Source organism: Xiphophorus couchianus, chromosome 7, assembly GCF_001444195.1.
Source record: "Xiphophorus couchianus chromosome 7, X_couchianus-1.0, whole genome shotgun sequence".
NCBI classification, from domain to species: Eukaryota; Metazoa; Chordata; class Actinopteri; order Cyprinodontiformes; family Poeciliidae; genus Xiphophorus; species Xiphophorus couchianus.
This window is the reverse complement of record NC_040234.1, coordinates 37,118,409-37,139,292: the sequence shown is the minus strand read 5'-3', so window position 1 is coordinate 37,139,292 and position 20,884 is coordinate 37,118,409. Positions and strand designations below refer to the sequence as shown.

The window sequence follows — 20,884 nt, the reverse complement described above, 5'->3', positions numbered from 1 at the left end:
GTCAGAGCATTTTATTACTGAGCGGGGGTTATCACATTTAAATTAAGCACTGTAGAGGATAGTGGGTGCTGATTCCTTTCTGTACATTTTCTTACTTGTTCATAACAATTCTCACTGACTGTGTGTGTGTGATATATTGACACAAAAACATCTACAACTTACTAAAAGGAGTGGAGCGGTCCACCCCCACCGTTTACATGAGTGGGATAGCCCAACCACACAGCTGCTTCGCTGTTGGCTTGTTGGAATATATGTTAATTCAATGTTGAATTACCATCACAAAGGTTGCATGTTTGGTTGAGGTTGACAACTGATGGTGGATCAACTATAAAACAACCATTCAATTCTAGCCAATTAACATCCATTGATTGAAATGCCAAAATTGAATCCAGTGTTTTTCAGCACCGGCACCAGGCACACTGCCCTGCAAGTTTTAGGCATTTCCCTAATTCAGCACACATGATTTTAATTGACATCTGATTAACAGGGTTTTGCTGAACTGAAAACACGCAGGTCAGTTTGATTGAGGACAAGGTTTGGGAAAGAACTACCCAGATAGCACACGATGTTAATTCAATGTTGAATTATTATCACAAAGGTTTCATGTATGTTTGAGGTCGACAACTGATGGTGGATCAACTATAAAACAACCATTCAATTCTAGCCAATTAACTAATGTTGAAACTGTGTCATTAAATCAATGATGGTTTGTGGTTAACATCAAATAAATGAAACGTCGAGTCCAGTGTGTTTCAGCACTGGTCCTCCAGGCACTACAAGTTTTAGGCATTTCCCTAATTCAGCACACATGATATTAATTGACATCTGATTAACAGGGTTTTGCTGAACTGAAAACACGCAGGTCAGTTTGATTGAGGACAAGATTTGGGGAAGAACTAGTAATCTAAATGTTCTAAAAGTGGAGGGGTGTTTATTACACCCCTCCACTTCACTCTCACATTCTAACCCCCAACCCCTCTCCCTCCACCCTTCACCTCTCACCTGGCTTGTCTACCCCTCAACCTCCCTCCCCCTTTCTACTCTCCTCCTCTCCTCCTTTGACTCCGGGTGAAACTACTTTTATTTTTTGTGAGGGTTACTCACATTATAATTTAAGTAGTATGTGTTGGTAACATTGGGTTGTAATTCTGTCCTGTACATCTTCTTACTTGTCTGTAAATGTTATGACTGACTATGTATGTGTGATATGTTGACACAAAAACACATAGAAGTCACTAAAAGGAGTTAGGTGGTCCACCTCCCCCATTTCATGACTGGTATGTCCCAACCACATAGCCCCTTTGCAGCAGGATTGGTGCAACCTGTTTCTGAATTTAATTATTCAACCCCCAGCACTTTTGTGGTAAGTGTGGCCAATCTACCTTGATCTTAACCTATTTATTATAAACCAACTGCATTGTGTTGCGCTTAACTTGCAGCTTGGTAGGGAAATAAGCAGTGATGGCATAATTATGTTGAAAAACTAACTTTAAATCAGATTTTGATAACACTAAAGTTGGGTTGTACACTTTGTGAGGTCTCAGGATGCTTGGTCCTGCTATAGTGAGGCATTTGCTTATGCTGGTATTTTAAAATGAACAGTAACTTTCGCATTATAATAATTGCCTTTCTTGATATGGATCTAATTGTACAAATATGTTTCAGCTTGTTTCATCTTGCATATTAAAATGCAGCATTTTATTCTGAATCTCTTCATCTCCTTTTTTTATTTTTCCAGCTATATTTAAATATAACAGCTTTAAAGAAAGAAGACAATTGTAGGTAAACAGGTGCAGTTTGTCTACATTAGAGTAAAGCACCACCACACTCTTTAAGATGTCGGCTTCTTCTCGGGCTAAAAGACGTAGAGTTAACAAATTATTGAAAGAGACAGAGCAGCAAATCCTCACCGAGTATAAGTTAATAGTTAATGCTAATCCAAGGAAGAAACAGGAGAAATATCATGTTGCAGCCTCATGTCAGTGCAGGTTGGATGTACTACCTTTTCAAGATATTTCAGACTTGCCACTAAACAGACGACTAACTATCAGTGCTGTGAATGAAAATACTGACTTGCCAGGTGAAGCACATTTTGAAAGTATAGTGGAGGATGAGCTTGACAGTGATGACAATAATGATTTGCTCAGGATAAGTTTAAAGTATTGGGCAACATCCTATTCAATCTCTCTGGTTGCACTGTCATCTTTGCTCTCTATTTTGACAATGTTTCACCCTACCCTACCAAAAGATGGGAGAACATTGCTTGGAACACCCAGAAATGTGCCCATCACTACAATTCAAGGGGGAGATTATTATCATTTTGGAATAGTCAAAGGGGTGCTTTCACGGTTGGCATGTTTGTGTGTACCATCAACTATGACTACTATTAATATCCAGTTTAATATAGATGGCTTACCTTTATTTAAAAGTTCCAAACTTCAGTTTTGGCCCATACTTGGATGTCTGACATGTGACTACACAAAGTCCCCATTTGTTGTAGGCATTTTTTGTGGTCTAAGCAAGCCAGTGAGTGTTTTTGAGTACCTGGCTCAGTTTGTCAAAGATCTTCAGAATGTATTGTGTAATGGCATTATTTATAATGGTAAGCAATTTAATGTAGAAATTTCTGCCTTTATTTGTGATGCGCCGGCAAGAGCTTATATTAAGCAGGTCAAAGGATTCAATGGCTATTCAGGTTGTGACAAATGCTTTCAGGAGGGTGTATGGATGAATAAAATGACATTTCCTGAAACAAAGCATAAACTTAGGACAGACTCCAGTTTCTCTGACATGGTTGATGAGGAACATCACATTGGAAAGAGCCCTTTATCTGGTTTAGTTAAGATGGTTTCTATGTTTCCACCAGATTACATGCATGTCTGTTGTCTCGGAGTTACAAGGAAAATGCTTCATATATGGTTAAAGGGGAAACATTTAGCAACAAAGTTTCCTTCCCAAACTGCAGCAGGCATTTCAGATAAACTCCTAAAGCTACGTTTCTACACACCTTCTGAGTTTAACCGTAAACCAAGGGGACTGTCGGAGATAGATCGGTGGAAAGCTACTGAGTTCCGATCCTTCATGTTATATTGGGGTCCTGTTGTTTTGAAGGATTCACTCCCCAGTGAGCTGTATGACAATTTTATGTTGTTTTCCGTTGGAATGTACATGTTGCTGTCCCCTAGTATATCTGAGGAAATGTTAGCCTTTGCACAAAAGTTGATGGTTGCTTTTGTTGAACACTTTGGGGAATTATATGGAAAAGATGAAATTGTGTACAATATACACCAGCTTACTCATTTGGCTGAAGAATACAGGAGGTTCGGCAATCTAGATAATATATCAGGATTTCCTTTTGAGAATTGTCTTGGTCAAATTAAGCATCTTCTACGCAAGCCACATCAGACACTACAACAGGTAGTTAAAAGGTTGTCTGAAACCTCACATGTTGGACCCACATGTTCTAGAGATTATCCAAAGTTGCTTAACATCCACATTGATGGTCCAGTCCCCACACAGTTTATTTCTTCACAACAGTACAGGAAGGTCTCCACTCATCGGTTTACTTTGTCCACAAAGAAAGGAGACAATTGTGTTGAAGTTGGAGATGGATTTGCATTAATAGAGAATATTATTAAGTCAGAAGAGGATACATATATAATCGTCAGAATGTACGGACACAAACAGCCATATTACATGTATCCCTGTGAATCATCATACATTGGCACATACAAAGTCAGTGGCTTGAAAGAAAATATAGGGGTAGTTGGACTGGCCTCTATCAAGCGCAAATGCCTTCTCTGTCCAGACATGGATGGTGCCATTGTAATACCACTACTTCATTTAGCATAGTCATGCTGCCCTGCCAAAGTGCAGTATCTGTAACTGAGATGTATATCATGGCATAAATTACCTAAAAATAACATTTATCTAATTCTTACCTGTGCAAATAACATGTTTGACTGGCCAAAAACTACAATGTCTGTAGTGCACTTTGGCTTTGAAGAGTGAAATGGGGATGACCTGTAAGGAGATATCATGAGTAGTTCTCATTTCATCCCTAGCCCTTCGAAGATGAGTAGATAGGCACTGTGGTCAGTTGTACAGTTCCCAAATGGTGGGACAGCAGTAGTTCTAGAGAGCTGGTTTAAAGCTGAGGAACAGACGCTGTTATGGCCCCCAAAACACATAACACTCAAGAAAGCCCTTTGAGACGGAATGCAACCAGACGACAAATGGATCACCTATACGGATGTACGAGTCCTCATTACGTGTGGTGAGTAACTGGTGCAACACATGCACAGCTGTTCTACACAGTCGTGCTGTCATGTTATAGATAAATCAGCTCAATATTTTCTTCTTTTCAAGTATGTTTATCTATTGGGACATGACATTACAGATGCAAAAGTTTGTTTAGGAGGCTACATTAAACCAAGTAAACAATATATATAATTATAATAAAGCGCTGGTACCTCAGAGGTCCAGCTGAGATGTTTTGTGTATGTAAAATCAGAGAAGACAAATGTGAGGAGGCAAATAGTGATTGGCCAGAATGAGATGATGTATGATAGTAGCGCTTCACACAGGTGTGATTGTTCTGTTTTTTGGGAGTTGGGAAGGAGCTGTTAGGGTAGTTCTGCACTGGACTGCAGACATGCAAATTGGCATTTACCCTCTGCTCTTTACAGAGACCCTTGATGAGGCGAAAAAACGAGAGACAAAATATAACACCACAATGTGTCCAACATCTGAAATTGAATCTCATGATGAAGGAGCTATCCGCCAAAAAAGAATATCCAGGTACATTACTAACTTTATCACAGTGATAACTTTCCCTAGGGCGTTGCAACTAGAAAATAACAACCACTGCTAAAAGGATGGCTCAAAGTGGCCAGAGTGTCCATGTATTCAGACGGTAGCCTTGACTAATAAGTGTAGTATCTTAACTACAGTTGTAATATTCATATAGTGTATTATCATAATGTTTTGTAGGCCAAATCAGCAGTTTATGCATTCTGATTCTGAAGACCATCAGAGTAGCAGTGCAAAAAGAAAGCGTTTTGCCAAACCACCTGATGTTGGATGTCCAGGTATTGTTTCCTTTATATTGACACTATGCTCACTTCTACACAGTCAAAAAAGAAATTACATATAACAGTGTACCAATAAAAGGACATTTTAATTTGATTGAAATTGTGTTTCTTGCTGAAATTGTGTATAGTTTTAGCACTTAGAGCTAAAACTAATTGTGTATAGTTTTAGCTCTTAATTATTTCCTATTTTTCTTAGTAGATCTTGTTGCTAGCAACTACCAACAATCACTAGCTGATGAAGTTCTTAATGGTGAGTCGTCAAGCAGTCTCATAAGACTGTGATGTCAAAGCAATGCTTTAAATATAGAGCAGTCAGCTGAATATAAGTCTCACATTTTCTCATATGGAAGGTTACAGTAATAACCTCACTGCTTTGTGTATTTCCTACTTTGTGTTCAAGCTGAGATGCCAGGTTTTGCTACAGCCCACTGTGTCCAGTACCACAAGTTGCAGAATCCACAGCGACAAAGTGCAAGTATTGGTATGATACTGTACTCTTTCAGTAATAGTGATGGGTATCTTAGTGATTCTGGCTAATTAGTTAGTTTGATCAAACATTTAGATTATGTATCTTGTGTTTACACTTGTAAACTATTGCGAAATGTAACTATATCTACAGGGTTGTCTGGATGCAGCTCAAGGCAGTATAACCATCGCCCTGGTCTCTCACAATGTGCACAAAATAGGCTGCCATTGGATATATCACAGAGTAACCCACTTTACTACATACATATACAGTGATCTGTGTTGACTAATGAATTCACTTTAGCTAAGTTTTTGCATTTCTTATTCACTTAAAAGCAAACTCCGACCTGAATGATGTATTGGATTCAGCGCCTAATCAAGGTTTCGAAGGTATCAAGACAGTCATCCAACATTTGTAGACATTTTGTGATCTGAATGTGTGAGGTTGTGTCTATATTTGAACTGTGGTCATTGCTCACATCTGTGTGAGCAATGACACCAACTCTTTAAATGCTTTGACACTTATGCATTATTTTTTAAAGGCAAACATAACACAAAGCCCTGACAGTATTTTCTTTTTGCCATTGTGATCTTGTGTATTCCACTCATCAGAGTTCTCTCCTGATTAGATGCAGAAATGTCCTTATCTATAAAAGATCTGTAGGAAACATTTCACACCTAAAGAAAGTCGGTGTCATTTTGGCACCTAACCTTTAAACTTCTGTGCATGAATATTTGTGTTTTGCAGATGCAACCACACAAAGGGCCAACAATAATGGGCAGCTTTTGAGAGGCAAGTCTATTGGACATAATGTATTTGTAATGTGTCATTTTCAGGTTATTTTGATGTTGCACTTAAAGATTCTTAATGTTCTCCTGAAGACCTCGCTATCCATAAGATGACATCGATGCTTGCTGAAGCTCTTGTGATTGTGAAGGATCTATCCAGAGATGTCCAATTCATTAAGAACAATTTGGCTCAGAGTAACATTACACCAGGTAGCACACAAGGACCAGCAAACCTTGTACTCCCCTTCCAGCTGCCAATTGAAAGTGAAGAAGATTTCAGTAAAGCAGAGTCATTACTGATTGAAGAGACAGTGCGTCAAAAGATGGTAATTCATTTGAAAGACTGATCAGCATCAATGTAGATTATGTCAGTGTGAGTCTTTTTCTAAGGGCAAAATGTTAGCTCTTTAGCTACTTGAACACAAATTGTAATCTACAAGTTCTGAACATGTCACAGAGCTTGTAGATGTGCTATTTATGAAACATTTTGCAATTATTCACATAGATGATTTAAATTTTGACCTAACCCAAATTGGGACCAGGATGGTTAATAACGCTAATATCCATGACCATGAATGAACACTATGGAGTGGAATATCAGTGCATAAGCATAAATACAGTATCAAAACAAGGTTATGTCTCTGCTGTGTTTTTAATTTACATGATATAATGCTGCTGTGTAATGCTATGCCTTCATGTACTTGTCTCTGATGTAGATTGCTCGACTGGCTCTAGTAGGAGGCACCAATTCAGCCAACATGATAAGAAGAATGTTGATAACTTGTATGAGAAATGCCCTGGCAAGTCAGTTCAACTGGGCTGGGAAGAAACATAGGCATTCCCAGAGTAAAAAGCCATTCAAGGACACAATCCTGCAAGAGTGCATATTAGGTGAGCTTCCTCTACTGGAAAAGGGCTTTGAATTTTAATTGTAGGAAATGAGACTGTTGGTGAATCAGAATCTAAACAAAGTGAGGGTAGGGGATAATAAGAAATTTTATGTGAGATACCCTCTATCGTAATGATGTTCTTTTGTGTCTTTCAGTTGCTGCTCGTCAATTCGAACCAGGCCTAACTGATCAAAATTACAGCGAAACAGTAAAGAAATGGTTTCACTATGCACCAGACCGGGAGGGAGGCATTGAAAGGCAACCAAAGGGACGGCCAGAAGACTGAAATTAAATAAAATATTTAAGCACTGCCATGGTATTTTTATGTGGTTTATTTCAGGATGATGGTTATGATGGTTGAATAAACATTGATTGAATGCAGAATCAACACAAATGTGCGTGCAGAACCACGTTCAGATGAAGGTTGAATCAACGTTGATTCCTAACCTATTCAATGTAGAATCAACCGAAATATGTGTGCAGAACCACAGTCGAATGACTGTTGAATCAACATTGATTAAACGTAGAATCAACCGACATATGTGTGCAGAACCACAGTCAGATGATGGTTGACTCAACATTGATATAATGTAGAATCAACATTGATTCATAACTGATTCAATGTACTATCAACACAAATATGCATACAAGTTGACATACAGATGATGGTTGAATCAACATTGATATGTCAGTTATGGTTGAAACCCTAACGTTGATTCAACATACAAGTCACCGACCACTTTCAATGTTGTTTCAATGTCAGCGTTCAACGTTGATTCAATGTTTCTGGCTGACATTGATTCAATGTTGTTTCAATCATTCTGTGCTATCTGGGTAGTCCAACGTTTAGAAACTACAGCGGCTGTAATGAGCCACAGCAAAGGGAAACAAAGGTAAAATAACCTGAACAGGTGATCAACTCAAAACCACTCCTACCTTTTTACTCTCTCTCTCTGTAGTTTAAGCACACCTGTTACCATGGCAACCGCCTGCTCCCCGCAAGACGAGCAAAGACGGTAAAAACATAACATTCAGTCCGTTACGATATCAAGTTTCCAGGCTTGATATTTATTTCTCGATTATTAATCAGAGCTTCCCTGAACACAGCGATGGTTGACTGACTAGCTGTACTTGGTGCTAACGTGGCTAACACGAGTAACCGTTTAGTCCAAAGCCTTTTCTGCTAAAATAAAATCTTTAGTGTATATCAGATACAGACACATTGCATATTGATCTGTTTAGCTAACGTAAGACTGTGTAGCAGACAGGCTTCAAGGTGTACAAGTTGTATCAGTTCTGCCATCATGCTGTACTTAGCTAACGGGAAGCTAAGTGTGTTTGTGAGACGACCATGTAGAATGGGCATCAGCCAATGAAACGCGGCCCTGTGGTAAGGTCCATTAGGTCAGCAGCTCGAATGAGTGGAGCTGCCGTATGTTTCGTTGAGAAAGTTGAACAGGCTCAGCAGTTGGTGGAAGCGGACATTTCTATTAACGGCTTGTTTTTACAGGTTTCGCCACAACTAAGGTAACTCTGTCAAAGGTCCCTCCGTTCATTAATGACGAGTTTTTGGTTAAACAACTGTCTCCACACGGCAAGGTGATGTCACCGATTAAAAAAGTTCCATCCGGGTGTAAATCACCTTTGTTAAAACACGTTGTTTCTGTTCATGTTGTTAAATCGACGCCACAAAGAACTTAATTTGCGCTTTCATGTCAGAATAGATGATTTTGATGACATCTTGTTTGCCACATCTTCCAACATGAAGTGTTTTGGTTGTGGTCAGGAGGGTCACATTGGGCCGGACCGGTGTTATAGATTAACTGGTGGCTAAATTAACTGGTTGAAACCTTTGCGCACCGCAGATGTTTCTAAATTGTAGGTGGCTGTGTTGATGCCTGTTTAAAAATGCTACTTGTGTGACAAAACCGTTTGCAAAACTTTACTATAAATTCCATTTGAAGCAAATATGTTTAATGTTGCACGTGAAAATTATGTTTCAAAACAAGTTTCTACAGAGCAGCGTTGAGTTCGCTTTGAAAACATCACATTGGAGCAAAACCAGATCAATGAGTAACATGACAATCCCATTCACATTCAGCTTCACCAGAATAAATTAATTCCAGCTCATGAAATTAACATGAGGCAACCACAATAAGTGGAAGGTTTCTGCTTTTTATAATAGAATAGAATAGAAGTACTTTATTCATCCCAGCAGGGAAATTACTTCGCAGTTACAGCATAGAGACAAGACAAGAGACAAGACACAATAACAATGTCCGGGTATTGAGTCTGGAGTTTGGCTGCGGTAGAGCTGATGACGTCGCAGGCCACCGCTGCATCAGCTGATGGGGGAATGAAAACAGCCATCAAAATGGCGGACGTAAACTCCCTCGGTAAATAATATGGCCGCATTCCCACAGCCAGAAGTTCAATGTCCGGGCTACAAATCTGTTCCTTCACGTTAACATGACCGGGATTACACCACCTCTCACTCACATAAAGTGCAATCCCGCCGCCCTTCTTCTTCCGACTCTTGGAAGGGAAAATCCAGGAACCTCCACGCTGTAGTCCAGAATAAGCGAGTGCAGCCAGGTTTCCGTGAAGCAGAAGATACTGCACTCCATGTACTCCTTCTGGGTCCTCACCAGCACCGTGAGTTCGTCTGTCCTATTCCCCAAAGACCTCACACTCCCCACAACAATCGCCGGTACCGCTGGTTTGTGCCGTCTCCTCTTCTCCCTCCGTTTTACTCCAGACCTGCAGCCCCGTTGTCTCCTCCATAACTCCTCCGGAACCACAGGCCCGTCTCCGGGCAGCAGCAGAGGCCCACACAGCACAATCAGCCGTTCACGCAAGCAAACAATGCCGCTACTCCGTTCGGCGAGGTTCTCCACAACAAAGAGCAGAAAAAGCAGCAGAAGAACGCGGAGAACAGCGACAGAACCACATCCAGCCACCGCGGACAGCCCAACCGACGATCCATGGGTTCTTTAAGCACGGATCCTTAATCGGTTACAGCAAATATACACAGATTAACACACATGACGGGAGCTGCGTCTGCAAGCAGCCAGCTGTGCCGGCACCATCTTGAAAAAAACCTTATCTTATAAGATAAGATAAGATTTATTTGTCATTGTCATCAACAGATTACAACCAGATTGAGATTTGCTCGACTCGAGTTAAGATGCAGGTTATGTGTATATACATAATATCCAAAGATAAAGAAATAAATAGTACAAAATGAGAAATAAACTTAGACATCAGAAGATGGTTGCAGCGCCTGGAGGTGTCGCAACAGAATTGACATTTTTAACAAAGTGATGTCAAGAGCAGAAGTTCTTATGCCTTTGAATTTAGTGCCATGATTGCCATCGGGTAAAAACTGTGTTTTAGGCGATTTGTCCTGGTTTTTATTGCTCTGTATCTCTTGCCTGATGGCAGCAGCTGGAAGAGACCATGGCCAGGGTGTGAAGAGTCATTTAAAATGTCCAAAACTTTCTTGTGGAGCCTGGAAGTGTAAATCTGTTCCATAGTGGGGAGGGGGCAGCCTATGGTTCTCTCTGCTGCCCTAACAACCCTCTGGAGCACCTTCTTGTCCACAGATGTGCTGCTGCCGTACCAGACACAGACCGTATGTGAGCACACTTTCTATGGAGCAGTGATAGAAGGCCTGCAGCAGGTCTGAGGGGAGATGGTTCTTCTTGAATATTCTCAGAAAGTACAGTCTCTGCTGTGCCTTCTTCAACAGCTCCTTGGTGTTGGTGCTCCAGGTTAGCTTGTCCTCCAACTCCATGCCCAGAAACCTGAACACTGGGACCCTCTCCACACAGGTCCCACTGATGGTGAGAGGCTGGATGTCCGTTTTGTTCTTCCTGAAGTCGATCACCAGCTCCTTTGTTTTGGAGGTGTTGAGGAGCAGGTTATTGACTTTGCACCACTCTGACAGCCGCTTCACCTCATCCCTGTACTCCAGCTCCCCCTTCCTGCCTGAGATGAGACCAACAACAGTCGTGTCATCTGCAAACTTTATGATCTTGTTGCTGAGGTGGTTGGAGATACAGTCATGAGTGTAGAGGGTGTAGAGAAGTGGGCTGAGCACGCAACCCTGTGGCGATCCGGTGTTCAGGCTCAGAGCAGTGGAGGTGTTTGGGCCCAGTCTGACCCTCTGGGAGCGACCTGTTAGGAAGTCCAGGATCCAACTGCAGGTGGCTGATGGGAGCCCAAGGTTTGCTAGCTTGGACACCAGACGTTGGGGAAGTACGGTATTAAATGCTGAGCTGAAGTCCACGAAGAGCATTCTGACGTAGCTCCCCTGCTTCTCTAAGTGGGTCAGGGCAGCATGAAGTGCTGTGGATACAGCGTCCTCTGTGGACCTCTTTGCTTTGTAGGCAAATTGGAGAGGGTCCAGCTCAGCAGGCAGGCCAGCGAGGATGTGACTCCACACCAGTCTCTCCAAGCACTTCATGATGATCGGTGTGAGTGCCACTGGACGATAGTCGTTCAGGGTGTTGATGTTGGTTCTTTCGGCAGGGGGACAATGGTAGAGGACTTTAGGCAGGGAGGGACAGTGGCTTGAGACAGGGACTGGTTAAAAATCTTTGTGAAGATTCCAGCCAGTTGGTCTGCACAGTCTTTAAGCACCCGTCCCGACACACCGTCAGGTCCCGCAGCCTTCCTTGGGTTCACCTTCCTCATCACCTGCCTCACCTCACACTCCTCTACTGTGAGAGCAGAGCTGCTGTGGACAGGCAGCTGTGATGGAGCTGTGGTAAGTGTCGCTTCAAAGCGGGCAAAGAAGATATTCATCTCCTCTGCCAGGGAAGTGGTTCCCTCCTTGCATGGCTGGTTGCTGGATCTGTAGCTTGTGATGTGCTGAACACCCTGCCACACCTGCCTGGTGTTGTTGCTCCTGAGCTGCTTCTCTATTCTCCCTCTGTATGATGCCTTAGCTTGGCAGATGCCTCTTCTCAGGTTGGCTCTGACAGAACTGTAGAGTGCTTTGTCCCCAGACCTGAAAGCAGCGTTCCTGGCTTTCAAGAGGCCCCGGACCTCCTTAGTCATCCAGGGTTTCCTATTCGGATCGATCCTGATGAGTCTGTTCCTGGTGACATTGTCCGTGCAGAACCTGATGTAGTCCAAGACTGCTGAGGTGTAGTTCTCCAGGTCCCGATGTGCAAAAACCTCCCAGTCAGTTCTCTGGAAGCAGTCCTGTAGTTGGTGAGAGGCATCCTCAGGCCAGATGGTGACAGTCCGGGTTGTACTGGGGACACGTTTCCGCAGGGGGTGTAAGCAGGGATCAGTAGCAGGGGCACGTGATCAGACTGGCCAAGGTGTGCTAAGGGTTTAGCCCTGTATGCTTGTCTGATGTTTGTGTCCAGCTTGTCCAGAGTTTTATCACCCCTGGTTGTGCACTTTAGTGTTGATGGAGTTTGGGGAGGACTGATTTCAGATCAGCATGATTAAAGTCCCCAGAGACGATGTGAACAGCCTCGGGGTACTTGTTCTGGTTGTTGCTGATAGTATCATGCAGGAGTCCCACGGCCGAGCTAGCGTTAGCATCCGGTGCTATGTAAACCGCAGTGAGTAGAATGGTGGTATCGGGGTCTGCATTTAATTGTGATGAACTCCACGCCTGGAGAATAGTGGCTAACAACTGCTGTGGAGTTCGTACACCAGCTGTTATTTACATAAACTCATAGTCCGCCTCCTCTTTTCTTACCAGCGCTCGCTGATCGGTCCTGTCGGTGTGCTGTGTAGCCTGCTAGCTCGATCTCCGGGTCCGGTATGGTTGGATTTAACCACGTCTCCGTGATCAACAGAATGCAGCATTCCCGGATGAGGTTGTCAGTTGCAATCCACAGCTTCCATTCGTCCAGTTTGTTAGCGAGAGACCTCACGTTGGAGAGAAAGATGCTTGGTAGCGGTGGTTTGTGTGGCTGTTTCCTGGGCCTCGCTAACACGCCGCTGCGACGCCCCCTCTTTTGTTTACGATCTCTGCGCCGTCGCCCTGTCGTAGATACTGGGATTGTAATCCAGGGAGAGCCCGGTATCCGAGCAATATCGACTGGAATGTTGTTGTGGACACGGAAAAGCTCCTGTGACAGACTTTCCCCGATTGCTTGACCAATGGCCAGTAAATTCTGTTGCTTGTAGGTGTTTTTAACCAGCAAAGTGGAAAAGACAAACTTTGAGTCGGTGAGCACAGAGCCGCTGCGTCTACGCGCGCCGCCATCTTGTTGACAGGTAACCAGCACTGATCAGGAAAAATATTGGAATTGATTCTCAAGTTCCTGTAATGTGATTTATTAACACTTTGTTAAGGAAGAATAATTTAAAAATTAACTTTGGAAAATAGTTTGGCTCTCTCTTCCTCTAGATCCCAGGTACTCCCAGCGGGCGGCGTGCGGCCACAAGGAAACAACAATGCGTGTTAACGTCACAGAGTTACAGAGTTTAATCCCATACAAAACAACGCATGAATCAACAACAAAGCTGCAGAGGAACAGAGAAATACATTCATTACCTTATACAGACAAAGACAGACAAGACAGACAAACAAAGACGCGTCTTTGGAGAGAGCTGATGCAAAAAAGCAAAATAGTGGCAGCTCTCTGAATTTTTACTCCTGTGCACAAAGTCTTATACTGAAGGTGTGTCTTTTCTTTTTAATATATTCCATTAAGGCGTACCTCTGGTTGACCAACTGGAAGCTACCTTGGACACTCAGAGAAACTTAGAACTCCCCCTAATTTACGCCAAAGATCAAAGGCCATTTGCTCCCTGTTTCAACAAAAGAGCCAACAGCTGCGTCCTGGCCCCCTGTGGTTCTACGGTCATTTGGGTAAAGAAAAACATGAGATAAGATTTCTGTGGAATCCGAAGTCTCTCCCGTTATCTCTCCTTCATAAATTCTCAGGAGAAACTTAAATCCAGTAATTTTGGTTCAAGGAAAGGTTATCTTCACAAAACCCCATTTAGCATAATTCCTGAGCAATTTTCTAATACTAAACAAAACATTTTCATTCAAACAATTTCCCTTTGATTCTGATATAGTCACAGATAGTACAATTTTCAAATACATTCATCATTTACTAGATTAGTAGTTCTACAATTAGATAATACAATCTTCAATAAAAACATGCTATTAGTACCTAGAAAAATGTCTTAGAAATTAAATGTTAGTGGTTTCAACCTTCTATGTTGTATTCAGTTTTACACCATCCCAGATGTTGGTTTCTGGAAGACTTTTGATCTTCTGTGAACCAAACAGGCTTCTCTCCTCCAGGCTCAAATGATACTGCCCTGGAGGAGATGCTAATTTTACGGCCTCCTGTGCTCTGACAACACAGCGGGAGCCTCACCGAGAGATTCCCCCTGATCTGCATCCGGTCCCTGCACTTTGAATACTTGCCCATCTGGTTTAGTTTTAAATCCTTAACACAAACCTGTTCCAAATTAAGAAATTTGTTCAAAATAAGAATGTTCAATATACCTTTTACACATGCCGTAAGATTAACTGTATTAAGCACTAAAAATAATCATTTTTCCTCAACAGTCCCCCTTTTGAGGTCTGAGACACACAGACCTCACAAAAAATTGATTAAGCCTTCTAATAAAGGAACCAAAAACTATGTAGTATACTAAAAAAAATAAACAGAGTAGAAAATGTCTCTTTCTCTATGATCTCTTCAAAACAATCATAATTCTTTGTATGTGAAGGAATATTCAAGAATATATTGAAATATCACCAAAATATACCAGACTTCAGGAGGAGACTGAGCTAAACTGTAAGAATTTCTACCATCACCCAGCATTTAGAATAATGACGATTATTTTACATTTTCTCTGTCTTATATTGACTGACTTGTTCTGCAAACATGTCAATAAATGTAAACAGTTCTGATATCATACAAACTAATTCTTTGCTCATTTAATGGAAGCCACTTTATTTCGTTTGCACCTTCACTGGGCTGCAGACGCAAAGCTGTGCAATTTAGTAATTTCACAAAATCCTTACAGTTAAAAGTTTGCCAGGCAAACCTGTTAAACGATGTTACCTTCAAAACGTTGGCAGCAAGTGGATTTTATTTTTTAGACAGTAAAATAAACTGGTCCAAAAAGTAAATCAGACTAAATCTCTAACTGAACTGGTACCACTGGTCGCTGAGTTCAGAGAGCTGTTTTATCCACTAAACTATATCGGCCAACAAAAGTCCAATAATCACCTGTTATTGATCCTGATCGATCAGACACTCTGCGCTTTAAGAGGCAAACCTGGATTAACTGGTGACACTTTCAGAATCTCAGTTTGAGTGAAGATTTGAACCGTTTCTGATGTAAAAGTATAAAAGACAATAGTTTTTTGTCTCTTACAGTTGAGTTTTAGTCACTTGATGAAAAGAATAAAGATGTTTAGTTAAATTATGAGAAAAAATATTGCAACAATTCTGTGTTGTAATTCTGCTGGGGTCCATATGGTTATGTGCATTTGTTATAAGTTGCATTGTGATCCTTTTTGTTATATGTAGAGTTATGGGCTTCCCCTGTCTGACCGCTGGCTCCCACTCTCATGTGATGGGCCCGTCATGTGGGCGGGGGATCGGTGGAGGGCAGGACCAGGACTGGAAGTGGGGAGAGTTCAGAGTTGGGTTAGCAGTGAAGCTATCAGTTGAGTGAACCAGTTTGTTGGAGGCGTGAGCTGCAGCCTCAGGAATATTTTAATAAACTCTGTTCGGCGGGACTACATCTGCGGTGTTGGTGTCATTACAATATCAACAATAAAGAAGAAATGACACTGCAACATAGATCTGCCATGTCTTCTGTAAATGAACTAGGAAATAAACTATAACATGTTACAAAAACAGTGTCTAAAAAGATTTTGCTATAGTTTCTGTGGATATCTAATTGAAATATACAATATGAGGGAGATGTGGAAAACAACAGCCAGTCGATCTTTTTAAACATTTTATTTTAATCCCATGGGTCTTCAACATTTATGTGGCTTTCAGGGATTAATCTTTGCTTTCAGATCTGTTTATGGCATCTTTCCATCTTCCTTTGATGAGTTTCAACCTCTGAAGCAACACAGAAATCAGGACAAATTCTGCGTAATTTACCTGTTTTGGTGATTTTGCAGATTAATGTAAAAAAATAAATAAGGCAACATGCCATGTTAGACCAATAAAAGTCTTTCTAATTAGTTATTCCCGAGATCTTAATGGTTGTCTTATGGAATCGGATCGTATTTTGCAAAGATTTGTAGTTCTTTAAGCTTATCGCATTGCTTACTTCCTGGTTCGTAAAGGGGTCCTAAAAAGCCACGCCCACACAAACATCTGTGTCTCCCAGTTGCCGCCACCAGTTAATCTATAACACCGACCCCTCCGAGTTCCACTGCTGCTAAGCGAGGAGGAGGAGGAGGAGGAAGAGGAGTCAGTAGTGGACAGTGAGAAAACTTTGAAAATCAGTGGATGTGTGGGAACGGATGGGAGCACGGCGTGATGGGGTGATGAGGGTGAAAGTGAAATGGAGAGACGGTGTGCAGGGAGAGCAGGAGGGGCTGAGGGGCGATGAAGAGTATTTAGTGTGTGGAGATCAGGGAGGGAGAGGAGAGGTGGAGGCTGACGGACAGAAGGATGGACAGAAAAGTGTAGAGTCGTTTTTGGAGCTGGAGTGGAGGGAGAGACAGGTGAAGCAGAGGAGGTGATGGAGCTGGAGGCTTCTGCCCCGATAAACAGGCGAAGCAAAAGGAGGAATGTGGTGATGCTGTGCAGGTCAGCAGGCTGGTCTGCAGGCTGGTCAGCAGGCAGGTCAGCAGGCAGGTCAGCAGGCTGGTCAGCAGGCTGGTCAGCAGGCAGGTCAGCAGGCTGGCTGCAGGCTGGTCAGCAGGCTGGTCAGCAGGCAGGTCAGCAGGCAGGTCTGCAGGCTGGTCAGCAGGCAGGTCAGCAGGCAGGTCAGCAGGCTGGTCTGCAGGCTGGTCAGCAGGCAGGTCAGCAGGCTGGTCAGCAGGCTGGTCAGCAGGCAGGTCAGCAGGCAGGTCTGCAGGCTGGTCAGCAGGCAGGTCAGCAGGCTGGCTGCAGGCTGGTCAGCAGGCTGGTCAGCAGGCTGGTCAGCAGGCTGGTCAGCAGGCTGGTCAGCAGCGACGCTGAGAGCTGGTTCTCTGACACCAGAGAGGTTTCTGTGTCTCAAACTAGCAGTAAAGAACCAAGATACCCTGCAGAATCTTTTAGAACTTTTTTACAGCAAACTAAAGGATTTGGAGGAATAAAAATTGAAAGTTATTTTCCTAATTTAAGATTATTTTATTTCTCAGCAAGGCGTCATATCAGGAACAAAGAGGGATCAGGTTTATCAGATCAGGAGGTTTTTAGGTTAAAGAAAATAATGTCTACAGTCAGAAAACAATTATGATTAGAATGATGCACAGTAGCATTTTATTATTTTTGATCGTTTTTTGGTGTCTTGGTTTTAGCTTCTTACTCAACATGGATTCTTTTAAAATAGCATCTTTGAATCTTAACGGGGCGAGGGAGGCTGAGAAACGGGCTTTAATTTATCAAACACTGAACCAAAAGAGAATTGATGTCATTTATTTACAAGAAACTCGCAGTGATGATTTTGAGTGAAACCGACTGGAGCAGAGAGTGGAGGGGGAGGTCATGTTAAACCACAGCACCTCCCAGAGGACGAGGCCTTCCTGTTCTCTAGAGCTTTCACCCCAAACACTACAGAAATTCAACACGTCCTTCAGGGGAGGTGTTTTTTAGTCAGAGCAAAGTTTGATCATTTTAACATGGTTTTTATTAATATTTATGCTCCTATCACTAATGCAGAGAAAAAGCGTTTTTTTTAAATTGGGGAAAGGTTGGGCGATTGTGGGTCTGAGGATTATGTTTTTATAGGCGGGGATTTTAATTGTACAGAAAACGGGTTTTTAGATCGTAATCATGCAGAGCCGCATCCAGCAGCCCAACATGCTCTGGGTCAACTGGTCTCGTCTTACGGCCTGGTGGACGTATGGAGGAGGATGAACAGGCTCCAGGCAGCACACATGGTCCCACATTAAGGAAAACCGAATCTCTTTAGCTCGACTTGATCGTTTTTATTGTTTTAAACATCATTTTAATGTGTTTAAAACATGCCAGATTTTACCGGTGGCTTTTACCGATCACTCGTTGCTTTTAGGTGGTTTTTATCAGAAACATTTTACCTAGAAGCGCTTACTGGCATTTTAACTCAGCTTTAACTTATGATCAGGGTTTTAAGGAGATTTTAGGTTATTTTTGGACTGGTTTTAGACAAAGAAAGTCCGATTTTACGTGTCTGAGACAGTGGTGGGACCATGGGAAAGTTCAGATAAAACTGCTGAGTCAGCAGCACACTATCAATGTTACCCGTGACATTACCGGATCTATCAGGGATCTGGAGATGAACATCGTGGAATTAGAACAACTTAGTGAATCCACAGGAAATCGAGAGCACATTGAAGCTCTCAGATCTAAACGGCTAGTTTTAGCAAACCTGCTGGAGAATAAAGTCCAAGGCACTTTGGTCAGGTCCCGGATCCAGAACCTCACGGAGATGGATGCTCCCTCTGGCTTTTTTTTCAGCTTGGAGAGGAAACACGGGCAGAGGAAGCAGATCCACTCTCTGCTGTCGGACACAGGGCAGCAACTGAGTGAACCAGGGCAGATCAGGAGGAGGGCTGTGGAGTTTTACCGTTCTCTGTTCCACAGCGAATATGAGGAGAACGAGGAACGTTTAGAGGAGTTCTGCTGTGAACTGCCTCAGGTCTCCGAAGAGACCAAAACCGGCCTGGAGCGCCCCCTGGGGATCCAGGAACTCCACACAGCCCTCCTCAGTATGCAGGGCCAGAAGTCCCCGGGCATTGACGGGCTCACGGTTGAGTTTTACAAGGCCTACTGGGATCTTCTGGCCCAATACATGCTCGACGTCTACGAGTGTCTGCACACTGGTTCACTCCCCTTGTCCTGCCGAAGGGCGGTCATCACCCTGCTGCCCAAAAAGGGCATTTGCAGGAGATAAAGAACTGGCGCCCCGTGTCCCTCCTCTGCACCGACTATAAGATCCTCTCCAAGGTCCTGGCCACGAGGCTGGGGAAAGCTATGGAGCAGGTCATCCACCGGGATCAGACCTATTGCGTCCCCAGGAGGTCCATGGAGGATAACATCGACCTCATTCGGGACGTTGTGGAGGTCTCTGGTTCATTGGGTCTAAAAACTGGCTTGATTTCACTAGATCAAGAAAAGGCTTTTGACCGCGTTGAACACAGCTTCCTCTGGAAAACCATGAGGGGGTTTGGGCTCAGCGAGGGTCTTATTGCCCAGATCCAGGTTCTGTACAGTGACATTGAGAGTGTGCTGAAGATCAACGGTAGCCTGTGAGCTCCTTTTAGGGTGTGTAGAGGCGTTCGACAGGGCTGCGCGCTCTCGGGGATGCTCTACGCACTCTCCCTGGAACCTCTCCTCCAGAAAATACGCTCAAGTGTTTATGGTCTGGATTTACCTGGTTTTAAGAACAATGTGGTTTTATCTGCCTATGCTGACGATGTTGTTGTTTTTTATAAAAGATCACCAAGATGTCACTGTTTTAACCAAGATCACAGAAAGGTTTTCTACTTTGTCCGCTGCGAGGGTGAACTGGGGAAAGAGCGAAGCTCTGGCCGTTGGCTAGTGGTCTGACGGGCTCCCAGTTCTCCCTCAAGGTATTTTTTGGAAGAAAGACGGTTTTAAATATCTTGGTGTGTTTTTTTTAGGCAATAAAGATATTGTGAGTAAGAGCTGGGAAAACATTCAGCAAAAAATTAAAAGCAAGTTAGCAGAGTGGAAGTGGCTGCATTCCCAAATGTCCTACCGGGTCAGGGTGCTGGTTTTAAATAATCTTATTGCATCACAGCTGTGGCACAGATTTTAACAATAGCTCAAACATTCACTTTTCTCTATGCAATATGTAATTCTAGAGGTAATATACGATTCAGTCCAGCATCGATCTGTTCCTGTTCCTAACTTCTGTCCAGGAGGAACCACTTCGTCTCCCATCACTTCCTTATTGCTTCAGTTTATCATCATTTCTGCTCATGTTTTGCTTCCAATGGTTGTTTTCTGTTGCTTATTTCTCTTTATGGCATTTTCTTGTTGATGCGTTTGTTTGCTGGTCAGATTTGCATTTCCAATTGGCTCCGTTGCTAGGCAACGCAGGATGCAGCCACCCCGCCACACATCAGCAGCATTTGGTTTTTAAGCCTTTTTCTTTTTATTGATGTCTCAGAAAAATAAAGACTGAAAATCTGATTTTATCAGGATGAGGGAGCGACCTGCAGCCTGTCGCCATGACGTTTACGGCAGTAAAGATGGCTGCCGCGGCGCTCCGTTTATGGCAGATGGAAAATTCATGTTTAAGTTTCATAGTCTGGCTGCATTAAACATCCTGAAGTGTGATGACTGGACTCTAGGACCAGTCCGGTCTGGGATCAGTCCGGTCCCAGCAGAGCGTTCCCCACGGTTCAGTCCTTGGACTCCTAATATTTAGCATCTATTATCTATAATCAGATCAGTTACCATGACAACGCTCTACATTATGATGTCACCAGGAGACTCCGAACCATCCAATCACTGAACAGATGAT

General features: G+C 42.9%; 1 protein-coding gene and 1 long non-coding RNA gene across 6 annotated transcripts in view; both read left to right on the top strand.

Annotated features, from left to right (window-relative positions):
- Positions 1–20,884, top strand: part of dpp10 (dipeptidyl peptidase like 10) — a 78,105-nt gene that overhangs the window by 29,186 nt on the left and 28,035 nt on the right. The gene's annotated exons all lie outside the window — the stretch shown is intronic.
- On the top strand, positions 4,212–7,545 carry LOC114147766 (uncharacterized). Of its 3 annotated transcripts, XR_003596129.1 has the most exons (9): positions 4,212–4,276; positions 4,689–4,800; positions 4,993–5,090; positions 5,290–5,343; positions 5,494–5,802; positions 5,895–5,948; positions 6,307–6,673; positions 7,064–7,238; positions 7,393–7,545. It is a non-coding gene; the product is annotated as an uncharacterized LOC114147766 (long non-coding RNA). The 3 variants fall into 3 exon arrangements; XR_003596130.1 differs by having other exon boundaries at positions 4,220–4,800; positions 5,293–5,343; XR_003596128.1 differs by having other exon boundaries at positions 4,220–4,800.